The 14,522-nt window shown below is 44.2% G+C and overlaps 1 protein-coding gene across 2 annotated transcripts in view; it reads left to right on the top strand.

Moving 5' to 3' along the window:
• NOS1AP (nitric oxide synthase 1 adaptor protein) overlaps nt 1-14,522 on the top strand; it is a 304,488-nt gene that overhangs the window by 140,645 nt on the left and 149,321 nt on the right.

The raw sequence follows: 14,522 nt of genomic DNA, 5'->3' as shown, positions 1-14,522 counted from the left end.
CCCAGCGACTGAACTGGCTGTCACTGTCAGGCCCCTGAGCTCACGGAGTCCGCAGCTGCTGTGATGCTGGAGGGGCTGCACTGCTGCCCACAAGCCTAGGGGCTCTGGAGTCCTACCGTGTGAAGGAAGTTGGTCTCTTGCTACTCTCGTCTCATGCCACTTCCCACCATTGTGTTCTTGCTGTTTCCACCCAGGCAAATCTTCACACGGAGACGATGAATCTGAGACAGGCTCATCTTGGGAATGAGGGTGAGTGGTATTTGAGACTGGAGAGAGCCAGCAGGCTTCTTGGGTCTCTTATTGTCTTAGCTCAGCTTCCATAGCAAAATATACAGCCTTAGGTGGCTTGAACAAGAGAAATTTATTTTTCACAGTTCTGGAGGCTAGGAAGTCCAAGACCAAGGTGCCAGCAGGGCCAGTGTCTGGTGAGGGCTGTCTCTTTGGGTTGCAGACACTTCTTGCTGTGTCCTCACATAGCCATTCCTTAGTGCATGCATGAGAAAGACATCTCTCTCTCCCTCCCCTCCTCTTACTGTAAGGATGCCAATCCTATGGAATTAGGACTCTACCTTTGAAACCTCATTTAACTTTAATTACCTCCTAAAAGTCCCTTCTCCAAATGCAGTCACATTGGGGGTTAGGGCTTCAATGTAGAATGTTGGTGGGGGAAGGGACAATACAATCTATAGCACTTAATTATTGATGTTTCTTTTTCAACTTCAGAAGCAATAACTCGCCTTCTAGGGCATTAAAAACCCAGTGAGGCAGTGGGTTGTTTGGCTACCTTCCTGTCAGAACTCTTTCTTTCCTTGTTTCCCAGTGTTTTTTTCTTGACTGTTTGAGACCCTGGGGGAGCCACTTTCCTTCCTGTCTCTGTAGTCTGATTGTTTACACTTAGCTGACCATGTCCTGGTTAAAGAAACTGACAAGGGTCGAGGGTCTCTAGGTGTCCTGCCGTCAGAGGGACTGGCTGAATTAGCAGCACCTGGCCCTGGATCATCCTTGAGAATGTTATGTATTTCAGTACTTGTAGCTTTCCCCCCACAAAAGAAGATCATTTTACAGAAAACAGAACCAAGACCCCAAAAGTTTAGATTGTTGGTATGAAGTCATAAGACTATTTAGTGGCAGACTCAGGAGTGTAAACCTAGCTCATAGTCTCTAGTCGATGCTTTAGCTGGGGAAAGACCTGGCCAGCCGGCTGGATGAGGAGATGCCTTGCTTGTGTTGCTGAGTTTTCCTCCCTTGGGATGCCCTCTTGGAGGCTCCTCTTGTTTTTATACTTGACGGGGCAGGGACAGGGAAAAGGTGAGACAGCCCATCATGTGGCTCCTTCTGCAAGGCTGGGAAGGTGTTGTTTGACATATAGAGAACCAGGGGCTGCATGACCAGTAGTCTGAGCAGTGGTCTGGTCTTCTGTAGTCCTACCTCTTCTACTTAATGACCAATTAACTCTTAATTCAGGTGACAGTAAACATTTAGCACCTGTGCTGGGTGCTGGGCTATAGTGGTGAGCAAAATGGGCTTGTCTTGCCCTCATGGAACACTGTCTAGGTTTAATGCACCATTTACTCTCCCCATCACAGATCCGCATTGACACTCAAGGATGGGGAACCTCTAAGTGACTGGGGTTTGGAATGGGAAGTATGTAAACTCTGCCCCCCGCCACCCTGCTGCCCACCCCAATCTGGTAATAGATGTGTATGTTGGTGGTGGTAGTAGGAGAGTGGTAAGGGATATAGGACAAGAACAGGGGTAACTGTAAAAGCTTGGGGAGTTTAGTGAAGCCACACACTTTCCTGCGCCACGGTTAGTTTAGGGGTCTAGCTGTGGATGCAGGCCCAGAAAGTAGCAGTGGAGGATAGCCATGAGGTGGCTGTGGAGATTGTCCTACCTCTCCTTCTTCCTGCTGGGATGTTGCTTCTGCCCGCGACACACCCTGGAACGTTGGCTGCTGCCGTGTAGCTTCTGAACTCTGTGGGGAGTGAGTGCCTCGGCACACGGCAGACCATGTCAACAAGTTCAGCTGTATGAGCCTGGAGACTGTTCCTCGAAAGCCTGTCACACAGCTGCCTTGAGCCCAAGTGACAAGCTGTGGATCTTGCCCAGGGTAACCATTTCTGACTCTCCTGAATAACATGGGGTGGATCTGGGGCATTGTGTCTAGGAAAAGCAGGTGGAGGATGTCTCTAGGGGATCAGGTCAGGCTGGCTGCCCACCTCCCCACCCTCAAGGAATCTAGGTAGAGTTAGGGAGTCCCAGGTAACCTGAACACCCTGGTACATTTCCTTAGGAAGGAAATGAACGTATGAGCATGACCCCTTTTGCTTTATTCCAATACATATTTAAATACCCTGGCAACTCTCATCCACAACATTAGCTACGATAACCAACTGCATTTCCTGTCTGAGACCCTTTCCTTCTCTAGTAATTAGCCTTTGTCTGCCCCTTTAATCCAGTGGCGGTTATACTGGAAGCTGCCTGGTCAGGAATTTTTGCACTGAGGGAGGAGACTCTCCCACTGATCCTGTGCAGGCATTTTTGCTGACAGATTGTTATGGCTGGAGTTGCCAAATACAAGAAGCAGAGACCTTTCACCTTAACCTGAGCTGTGTGCTTTAGAGAAAGAAGGATGTGCCCACCTCCTATTTTCTGTCCTCACTCTTGAATTCCAGTTGATATTCGGTTGCCCAATCTGCAGTCATATCCAACTAATTGGATTGTTTTTAAGTTCTCCTCTGGATGAATTATGAGCTTTCTTGACTTTTGTCAGGCTGCCTGGAGTCATTCCCAGCCCGGGCAGGTGCTGTGCCAACTTCCCTGGCATGTGCCTGTGCCTGGGGATTTTACTATTGACCCCTAGCTCTCCCTTGGAAATACCAAGCTTGGAACTCTGGAGAAGGCGCTGCCGCTCGTGTAGTTCTGAAAGGCTCTCTTTGTCCTGAGGAATGCCTGTTGCAATGAAGCTTGGTAAATAGCCAGCTCATTTCTCCTATAAATTAAAATGAAGGAACCTCATCCACTAGAAGTAACTTTACTTGTCTCATCTCATCTTCTTTATTCAAGCCTATTTAATGAACATTTTTTTAAGACCTAAAATCCAGCACTGTGCCAGGCACTATAAGGGGGGACATAGAAGTAGAAGTTTGTGGTCCCTGCCTTCAAGGGCTTAAGGCTTCTTAGTGGGGACAGGCCATGTGCACATGAAACTATCAAAGAATATATAAAATGGAATTCAATTAAATGCCAAGTGGAGGAGTTTTTTTTTTTTTTTCTTTTATTATACTTTAAGTTCTAGGGTACATGTGCACAACGTGCAGGTTTGTTACATATGTATACATGTGCCATGTTGGTGTGTTACACCCATTAACTCATCATTTACATTAGGTATATCTCCTAATGCTATCCCCCCCCGTACCCCCTCCCCACAATAGGACCCAGTGGTGATGCTCCCCTTCCTGTGTCCAAGTGATCCCATTGTTCACTTCCTACCTATAAGTGAGAACATGCAGTATTTGGTTTTCTGTTCTTGCGAGAGTTTGCTGAGAATGATGGTTTCCAGCTGCATCCATGTCCCTACAAAGACACGAACTCATCCTTTTTTATGGCTGCATAGTATTCCATGGTGTATATGTGCCACATTTTCTTAATGCAGTCTGTCACTGATGGACATTTGGGTTGGTTCCAAGTCTCTGCTATTGTGAATAGTGCCGCAATAAACATACATGTGCGTGTGTCTTTATAGCAGCATGACTTATAATCCTTTGGGTATGTCCCCAGTAATGGGATGGCTGGGTCAAATGGTATTTCTAGTTCTAGATCCTTGAGGAATTGCCACACTGTTTTCCACAGTGGTTGAACTAGTTTACAGTCCCACCAACAGTGTACAAGTGTTCCTATTTCTCCACATCCTCTCCAGCACATGTTGTCTCCTGATTTTTTAATGATCGCCATTCTAACTGGTGTGAGATGGTATCTCATCGTGGTTCTGATTTGCGTTTCTCTGATGGTGAGTGATGATGAGCATTTTTTCATGTGTCTGTTGGTTGTATGAATGTCTTCTTTTGAGAAATGTCTGTTCATATCCTTTGCCCACTTTTTGATGGGGTTGTTTGTTTTTTTCTTGTAAATTTATTTGAGTTCTTTATAGGTTCTGGATATTAGCCCTTTGTCAGTAAGTAGATTGCAAACATTTTCTCCCATTCTGTAGGTTGCCTGTTCACTCTGATGGCAGTTTCTTTTGCTGTGCAGAAACTCTTTAGTTTAATTAGATCTCATTTGTCAATTTTGGCTTTTGTTGCCATTGCTTTTGGTGTTTTAGACATGAAGTCCTTGCCCATGCCTATGTCCTGAATGGTATTACCTAGGTTTTGTTCTAGGGTTTTTATGGTTTTAAGTCTAACATTTAAGTCTCTAATCCATCTTGAATTAACTTTCGTATAAGGAGTAAGGAAAGGATCCAGTTTCAGCTTTCTACTTATGGGTAGCCAGTTTTCCCAGCACCATTTATTAAACAGGGAATCCTTTCCCCATTTCTTGTTTTTGTCAGGTTTGTCAAAGTTCAGATGGCTGTAGATGTGTGGTATTATTTCTGAGGGCTCTTTTCTGTTCCATTGGTCTGTATCTCTGTTTTGGTACCAGTACCATGCTGTTTTGGTTACCGTAGCCTTGTAGTATAGTTTGAAGTCAGGTAGCGTGATGCCTCCAGCTTTGTTCTTTTGGCTTAGGATTGTCTTGGCAATGCGGGGTCTTTTTTGGTTCCATATGAACTTTAAAGCAGTTTTTTCCAATTCTGTGAAGAAAGTCATTGGTAGCTTAATGAGGATGGCATTGAATCTATAAATTACCTTGGGCAGTATGGCCATTTTCACAACATTGATTCTTCCTATCCATGAGCCTGGTATGTTCTTCCATTTGTTTGTGTCCTCTTTTATTTCACTGAGCAGTGGTTTGTAGTTCTCCTTGAAGACGTCCTTTACATCCCTTGTAAGTTGAATTCCTAGGTATTTTATTCTCTTTGAAGCTATTGTGAATGGGAGTTCATTCATGATTTGGCTCTCTGTTTGTCTGTTACTGGTGTATAAGAATGCTTGTGATTTTTGCACATTGATTTTGTATCCTGAGACTTTGCTGAAGTTGCTTATCAGCTTAAGGAGATTTTGGGCTGAGACAATGGGGTTTTCTAAATATACAATCATGTCGTCTGCAAACAGGGACAATTTGACTTCTTCTTTTCTTAACTGAATACCCTCGATTTCTTTCTCTTGCCTGATTGCCCTAACCAGAACTTCCAACACTATGTTGAATAGGAGTGGTGAGAGAGGGCATCCCTTCTTGTGCCAGTTTTCAAAGGGAATGCTTCCAGTTTTTGCCCATTCAGTATGATATTGGCTGTGGGTTTGTCATAAATAGCTCTTATTATTTTGAGATACCTTCCATTGATACTGAATTTATTGAGATTTTTTAGCATGCAGGGCTGTTGAATTTTGTCAAAGGCCTTTTCTGCATCTATTGAGATAATCATGTGGTTTTCCTCTTTGGTTCTGTTTATCTGCTGGATTACGTATATTGATTTGCGAATGTTGAACCAGCCTTGCATCCCAGGGATGAAGCCCACTTGATCATGGTGGATAAGCTTTTTGATGTGCTTCTGGATTCGGTTTGCCAGTATTTTATTGAGGATTTTTGCATCGATGTTCATCAGGGATATTGGTCTAAAATTCTCTTTTTTTGTTGTATCTCTGTCAGGCTTTAGTATCAGGATGATGTTGGCCTCGTAAAATGAGTTAGGGAGGATTCCCTCTTTTTCTATTGATTGGAATAGTTTCAGAAGGAATGGTACCACCTGCTCCTTGTACCTCTGGTAGAATTTGGCTATGAATATGTCTGGTCCTGGACTTTTTCTGGTTGGTAGGCTATTAATTATTGCCTCAATTTCAGAGCCTGCTATTGGTCTATTCAGGGATTCAGCTTCTTCCTGGTTTAGTCTTGGGAGAGTGTAAGTGTCCAGGAAATTATCCATTTTCTTCTAGGTTTTCTAGTTTATTTGCGCAGAGATGTTTATAGTATTCTCTAATGGTAGTTTGTATTTCTGTGGGGTTGGTGGTGATATCCCCTTTATCATTTTTTATTGCATCTATTTGATTCTTCTCTCTTTTCTTCTTTATTAGTCTTACTAGTGGTCTATCAATTTTGTTGATCGTTTCAAAAAACCAGCTCCTGGCTTCATTGATTTTTTGGAGGGTTTTTTGTGTCTCTATCTCCTTCAGTTCTGCTCTGCTCTTAGTTATTTCTTGCCTTCTGCTAGCTTTTGAATGTGTTTGCTCTTGCTTCTCTACTTCTTTTAATTGTGATGTTAGAGTGTCAATTTTAGATCTTTCCTGCTTTCTCTTGTGGGCATTTAGTGCTATAAATTTCCCTCTACACACTGCTTTAAATGTATCCCAGAGATTCTGGTATGTTATATCTTTGTTCTCATTGGTTTCAAAGAACATCTTTATTTCTGCCTTCATTTCGTCATGTACCCAGTAGTCATTCAGGAGCAGGTTGTTCAGTTTCCATGTAGTTGAGCGGTTTTGATTGAGTTTCTTAGTCCTGAGTTCTAGTTTGATGGCACTGTGGTCTGAGAGACAGTTTGTTATAATTTCTGTTCTTGTACATTTGCTGAGGAGTGCTTCCAACTATGTGGTCAATTTTGGAATAAGTGCGATGTGGTGCTGAGAAGAATGTATATTCTGTTGATTTGGGGTGGAGAGTTCTGTAGATGTCTATTAGGTCCGCTTGGTACAGAGTTGAGTTCAATTCCTGGATATCCTTGTTAACTTTCTGTCTCGTTGATCTAATGTTGACAGTGGGGCATTAAAGTCTCCCATTATTATTGTATGGGAGTCTAAGTCTCTTTGTAAGTCTCTAAGGACTTGCTTTATGAATCTGGGTGCTCCTGTATTGGGTGCATATATATTTAGGATAGTTAGCTCTTCCTGATGAATCGATCCCTTTACCATTATGTAGTGGCCTTCTTTGTCTCTTTTGATCTTTGATGGTTTAAAGTCTGTTTTATCAGAGACTAGGATTGCAACCCCTGCTTTTTTTTTTTTTTTGTTTTCCATTTGCTTGGTAGATCTTCCTCCATCCCTTCATTTTGAGCCTATGTGTGTCTCTGCATGTGAGATGGGTCTCCTGAATACAGCAGACTGATGGGTCTTGACTCTTTATCCAGTTTGCCAGTCTGTGTCTTTTAATTGGAGCATTTAGCCCATTTACATTTAAGGTTAATATTTTTGTGTGTGAACTTGATCCTGTCATTATGATATTAGCTGGTTATTTTGCTCACTAGTTGATGCAGTTTGTTCCTAGCATCGATGGACTTTACATTTTGACATGTTTTTGCGATGGCTGGTACCTGTTGTTCCTTTCCGTGTTTAGTGCTTCCTTCAGGATCTCTTTTAGGGCAGGCCTGGTGGTGACAAAATCTCTAAGCATTTGCTTGTCTGTAAAGGATTTTATTTCTCCTTCACTTATGAAACTTAGTTTGGCTGGATATGAAATTCTGGGTTGAAAATTCTTTTCTTTAAGAATGTTGAATATTGGCCCCCACTCTCTTCTGGCTTGGAGAGTTTCTGCCGAGAGATCTGCTGTTAGTCTGATGGGCTTGCCTTTGTGTGTAACCTGACCTTTCTCTCTGGCTGCCCTTAACATTTTTTCCTTCATTTTAACTTTGGTGAATCTGATAATTATGTGTATTAGAGTTGCTCTTCTCCAGGAGTATCTTTGTGGCATTCTCTGTATTTCCTGAATTTGGATGTTGACCTGCCTTACTAGATTGGAGAAGTTCTCCTGGATGATATCCTGAAGAGTGTTTTCCAACTTGGTTCCATTTTCCCCATCACTTTCAGGCACACCAATCAGACGTAGATTTGGTTTTTTCACATAATCCCATACTTCTTGGAGGCTTTGTTCATTTCTTTTTACTCTTTTTTTCTCCACACTTCTCTTCTTGCTTCATTTCATTCATTTGATCTTCAAACTCTGATACTCTTTCTTCCAGTTGATCGAGTCGGTTACTGAAGCTTGGGCATTTGTCACGTGTTATGGTTTTCATCTCTATCAGTTCTTTTAAGGTCTTCTCTGCATTGATTATTCTAGTTATCCATTCATCCATTCTTTTTTCAAGGTTTTTAGTTTCTTTGCGCTGGTTATGTAGTTCCCCCTTTAGCTGTGAGAAGTTTGATGGACTGAAGCCTTCTTCTTTCAACTCGTCAAAGTCATTCTCCATCCAGCTTTGTTCCATTGCCGGCGATGAGCTGTGTTCCTTTGGAGGGAGAGATGCACTCTGATTTTTTGAATTTCCAGCTTTTCTGCACTGTTTTTTCCCTATCTTTGTGGTTTTATCTGCCTTTGGTCTTTGATGATGGTGACATACTGATGGGGTTTTGGTGTGGGTGTCCTTTCTGTTTGTTAGTTTTCCTTCTAACAGTCAGGACCCTCAGCTGTAGGTCTGTTGGAGTTTGCTTGAGGTCCACTCCAGACCCTATTTGCCTGGGTATCAGCAGCGGAGGCTGCAGAAGATAGAATATTTCTGAGCAGTGAGTGTTGCTGTCTGATTTTCACTCTGGAAGCTTCATCTCAGGGGTGTACCCCACCGTGTGAGGTGTGAGGTGTTGGTCTGCACCTAGTGGGTGATGTCTCCCAGTTAGGCTACTCAGGGGTCAGGGACCCACTTGAGCAGGCGGTCTGTCCATTCTCAGATCTCAACCTCCATGCTGGGAGATCCACTGCTCTCTGCAAAGCTGTCAGACAGGGCATTTACCTCTGCTGAGGTTTCTGCTGCTTTTTGATTAGCCATGCCCTGTCCCCAGAGGAGGAGTCTACAGAGGCAGGCAAGCCTCCTTGAGCTGTGGTGGGCTCCACCTAATTCGAGCTTCTTGGTGGCTTTGTTTACCCACTTAAGCCTCAGCAATGGCGGGCGCCCCTCCCCCAGCCTCGCTGCCGCCTTGCAGTTAGATCTCAGACTCCTGTGCTAGCAATGAGGGAGGCTCTGTGGGCGTGGGACCCTCCGGGCCAGGTGTGGGATATAATCTCCTGGTGCGTCGTTTGCTAAGACCTTTGGTAAAGTGCAGTATTAGGGTGGGAGTTACCCGATTTTCCAGGTGTTGTGTGTCTCAGTTTCCCTTGGCTAGGAAAAGGAATTCCTTTCCCCCTTGCACTTCCCAGGTGAGGCGATGCCTCGTCCTGCTTCAGCTCTCACTGGTCAGGCTGCACGAGCTGACCAGCACCAGTTGTCCTAGCACTCCCCAGTGAGATGAACCTGGTACCTCAGTTGAAAATGCAGAAATCACCCGTCTTCTGTATCACTCACGCTGGGAGCTGGAGGCTGGAGCTGTTCCTATTTGGCCATCTTGGGCACGTCCCCCATTTATTTTTATTTTTATTTTTTGAGATGGAGTCTTGCTCTGTCACCCAGGCTGGAGTGCAGTCAAGTGGAGGAGTTTTCTTCTTTGGTGTGCCTGTGGGACCAGAGTTCCTTTTCCTGTGTCTTTCAGATATATCCATTTATTTCAGCCTCTTTAATGTTTGTTCTTTTGTTAATCTGTTTGCTTGTTCCTTCGTTCATTCATTCATTCATTCAGTAAAAGCCAATATATTGTTTACTCTTTGCCCAGCACAATGCTACGTGCCCTGTCCCCAGACAGAGAGGTGATATCAGCATGGCCCTCAGCAGGCTCACAGCCTGGTTGGAGGGAGAAGGAAAGGGGGAAGTGAGTATGCACAGTGGTAAAGGCTGTAAACCTGGGAGGAATAGAGTGCCATGGAGACTGGAGGGAAGAGCTGCTTAGCTTCTGGGTTTTGATTTTCCCTTGATTTTTTTTTTTTCTGTTCAAAAATAATTCTCAGTGTTTTTCTTACCTTTCCATCATTCAAATGGTTGATTAACCCTCCTTTAATTTTGTGAAATAGTTTTTTCTTTTTAAATTTTGTGACATAGTTTTTTCTTCATTAGATACTGTGTATTCGTTTGTCTTTTATCTTATATTGTATATTTGTTATTGTTTATTGTGTTCTTGAAATACTTCACAGAGCTACTATTTGGCCTAATTTTCTGTCTGGAAATAGCTACTATTTTCTTCCATGAAGAATGGCTGACAGCATGTGGGAGGTCTGTCTGTATGCTAACGTTTGTTTGTTAGTCATATTTCTCTCTTTTTTGCCTCTAATAGTTGTTTGGAGTTACTAATTTACCATTGTTATTAATGAATTCTTAAACATTTTTTGAAAATGTCACCTTTCTCCCTGCCAGGCTACATCAGTGAGTGGAGCACCAAAAACAGAACACCTTCAGTAACAGAAAACAATATTCCTCTGGCTCCACCCCAACCCACCATCATAGGGCTTTTATGCTGCATTCTCCTTGAAGCTTCTCCAAGATTTCTTGAGCATGCCTGGGAGGGACCTCACGGGTCCTCAAGGCCACAGTGCCCTGGACCATGAGATGCCTAGGATTCCCTGTCCCCTGTGTGTGGTGATGCCTGTCCTGAGCACCCCTAGCCTCGGGGCCCGTCAGTCTCAGGAAGTGCCTTGCCAAGGCCCTGGGGCCGAGTCTTTCTGAGGCTTGCCAGTGCTGAGCCACAGCACCTGACTGCAGTCATGCCACTCCCCTACTTTTAGAAACTGGCTTGCTGGGTGGGCCACACTGGAGATGCACTGGACCTTGCAGGTGGCAGCACTGCATTGTGCCCCCTACTGAAGTGGTGAAACCTTAACTTGCAGTACAGGGCTAGACTCATGAGACCTAGGTCATTGCTGTCTGCTGCTCTCTGTCCTGCTATTTGACCTGTTCCTAAGATGCAAACAAGACTACATGGATGCTGGGCCAGGAGACAGTCTGAGTGACAGGCATTGTATTATGCTTAGAACCGACCTGCTCCCTGGCCTGAGCCCTGTCACTGGCTCAAGCTTGAGGACCCAGCTCTGTCCTCAAAACAGACTCTCTTCCAGCAGGCCCTTTAGTGTGTCATGCAGATGGTCTCCAGCAGAATGGCCACTTGGCTCCTCCACTCATGCCCAGGCAGGCCTGACACCTTGGGCAGATGCACCTTAGGCTCAAGCCAGGGCTGTTGTGATAATTGTAAATTTCTATAATCTTTCAGATTTAAAGATTATAAATCTTTCAGAACATTTAGAAAACAGAGGAAAGGAACAGTGATAACCCATGATCTTACCATGCTTCTCTTGTTAGCATTTTGGAGAATTTCCATCAGACCTTTCTCATGCACATATCCTTCATATCATTATAACTCACTGTTCTCTGGCCGTGCCGTGATCTGTCTGTTCAGCTTCCGTGTGTGTTCACTGTTTGTGGGATGGCAAGTGGAGACCATGTAGAGCCCCTCATGTGCACTTTTATTTCCTGCTCCAAATGCAAGCTGCTTCCTTGTCCTCCTCCCCCATCTCCTCCCTGTCATCAGTCTTCTGAGTCCATTGACGTTGGTTTGCATTCATTTGCTTTCTCAGGCTGCTTTCTCATTGGTTGCTCTACCCTGAGCCACTTGTGCCCTATTCCTACTCTTACCTCTGCCGGGGGCCTCCTCTCGCTGGTGTGTGCTAGGCCCACTAGCCATAAGAAAAACCCTCCTTCACACAAAGATGTCACGAAAGGAAGGAATCTAGGCTGGGACTGGAGGTTGTATTAATATCCATGCCCATGTAACTCTGCCCTGGCCAAAGCAGTGCTACTGTTGTGGGGATATTAATGACACCTTTGAAAGTGGTTTTATCAGTGCCTGGACAATCATTGGACCATTACCTTCTAGAGTGGGCTTCACATCTTATAGTTGGACTCTTGGTGACTTGCATTTTTGTTTCAGCTTTGCCTCTGAGTCCTGCTGTGTACTTTAGGCAAGTCGCCGAAACCCTATGCTTTGGTTTATTCATCTGCCAAATAGGTTCATTTGTCCTGTCAACATCACACACATATTTGCAGCTAGCATGACAAACCTGCTGTAATCCTGGTGGTACCATAAAATGTAAAAGAAAATAATTATATTTGAAAAGAGAAGTGTAAACCTTGTGATAATAATGTTATAAGAACACTGACTGTGGAACCAGGCAGCCTGGGTTCAATTCTTGGCATGGCTATTACTGACTGTGTGACCTTGGTCAACTTTCTTAACTTCTCTGTGCTTTGGTTTCTTCTATCCCATGAATAAGACAGCGTAGCAGTACTTATAAGTTTGTGGTTTTGGTGGGATAAGATGAGTTAACACATATAGCAAATTTAAAGGTGGGCTCAGCACATTTGCAAGTATTGTTATTGTGGGTGCTGTTATCGTTTATAGAGGATCCATCATCTTTTCTTGCTGTGAAGGGAAGGAGCTTTATGTGTCTGATTTGGAGAGGAGCAAGGGCGTTCATGTATATTTGGTGCCAGTTGTATGATGCATACAGCTAGATATTTCTATGTTTCTACTCTTTTACATGGGGGAAGCTTAGGCTCAGGGAAACAAGCCTACAAGACTCAAAGTCTTTTGTCTGGCTCCAAATTGGTACTCTTTTCACTACACCATACCACTTTCCATTTGGGTCCTGAAACATCTGTTGTTAGTTTTTTTTTTTTTTTTTTTTTGAGATGAAGTCTCGCTCTGTTGCCCAGGCTGGAGTGCAATGGCACGATCTCGGCTCACTGCCGCCTCTGCCTCCTGGGTTCAAGCGAATCTCCTGTCCTTCAGCCTCCTGAGTAGCTGGGATTACAGGCATGCACCACCATGCCGAGCTGATTTTTTTGTACTTTTGTAGAGACAGGGTTTCACCATGTTGGCCAGGCTGGTCTCGAACTCCTGACCTAAAGTGATCCACCCACCTCAGCCTCCCAAAGTGCTGGGATTACAGGCATGAGCCACCGTGCCCGGCCTTTTTGTTGGCTTCTTGTTCAAGCACTGGTGTGCTCTAATGAGTATAGTTGTCACAATTATCATGGGTGCCAGCAAGACAGAGTGAGAATGTGGCTGACCCCCTGATGCCAGAGTGAAGGACACAACCTCCACTTCAACCTTGTGACTATAATTAAACCCACATGTACACCTTTCTCTTTATCCTATCCTCTTTTCTGTGCATTTCTCAGCAACTTGGTCAGCATGCCAGTTCCTGAAATTAACCTGCTGCCTGGTTTATGACCGAGACTGGAGATGGCCTCATGCTAATTGCTGGATGGTTTCAGCTTCCTTCCCACTCACAGATACAGTGGTAGGAATAATAATTATGTCTGCCATATACTGAGCATATGGGAACTTTACGTCATCTAGTTTCCATCTTATAAACAATCAAGAGGTAGGCAGTGCTGTTCTTCTTGTTATAGATCAAGAAACTGAAACTTAGAGAGATTGACTAACCTCCTCAAAGTATCACTAATAAGTGACTGAGTTAGGACTCAAACCTGGGGCCTTTCTCTTCCTGGAGGCACCACCTCTGAGTCCATCAGAGAAGTTCTATTTTGGCGAGAAAATTCTATCTGAAGCGGTTCTGGGGCTTAAAAATTTGAAAAACACTGCTCTAGGAGAAAGAATCCTTGGCTGGGAGCCTGATGACTTGAGACCTCGCTCTGGGTTTATGCAAAGTCACTTGTCCTTACTGAGCCTCAGTCTCTCCATATGTGAAAGTGGACCTATACTATCAGCCTCAAAAATGTCAGGCTAATAAATCACTGTCATAATGGCAGTGCTTTGAACTCTCTTACCTATTTGAAACCAAGCCTCTTTGGTTATGCCTTGAGCAATCACAGTTAGGATTTTATAATAATGGTAATAGGCATGACTGTGATTCTACTGTTGCTCCCACTCCTGCCATCACCCTGCATAGGTCCTGCAGTTGTCATTTGTTGTGAGAATGTCTTCAGGGCTGATTAGAGGCTTCATGGTCTCTGAGGGAGATGATCACACATGTAGTTTGCTGGTCAGCCGTAGAACTATCCAAGACCAATTTCTTTTGCTAAGTGGCCCCCAGAGTCCAGGTTTCTGCTGTTGCTGGAATCCAGCCTATTAGAGTGGAGTAGGGTTTCAGGAGCGTCCCGGGCACCCTGTCCCTTCCAGCCCCATCCAATGCTTGCCTGGAGTTGCTTTCAGGCACTCCTTTGCCAGAGGACAGATGCAGCTCTTGGTACTATGGCTTCCAACCTGCTTTTGAAAGTCACTTTCAAATTTCTCTTATCTGTGCCACCAGGTTTGATATCACCAGAACATTTGTTGATAGCTTGGCCTAAAACAGTTTTTCACATGTAGTTTTTGAACCATCTTAGGACATTCACCACTGAGCCTAGGTGGAGGCCTCAGGTGCAGCAGCAGCAGAATGTGCAAGTGAGGTATTATCTCCTAGTGGTTAACAGCTTCGGCCTGACATTCCATCTGGGTTAGAATCTTCACTCTTTTATTTACCAGCTCTCTTGCTGAGCAAGCTCTTAACCTTTCCAGCCCTACCTCTTTGCTTATAAAATGGGAATGAGTACACCCACTTCACTGGGTCATTGTGATCGA

The sequence above is a fragment of the Macaca mulatta genome, chromosome 1 (assembly GCF_049350105.2).
Source record: "Macaca mulatta isolate MMU2019108-1 chromosome 1, T2T-MMU8v2.0, whole genome shotgun sequence".
NCBI classification, from domain to species: Eukaryota; Metazoa; Chordata; class Mammalia; order Primates; family Cercopithecidae; genus Macaca; species Macaca mulatta.
The sequence above is the reverse complement of the archived record's forward strand: the minus strand, read 5'-3'. Positions and strand labels throughout refer to the sequence as shown.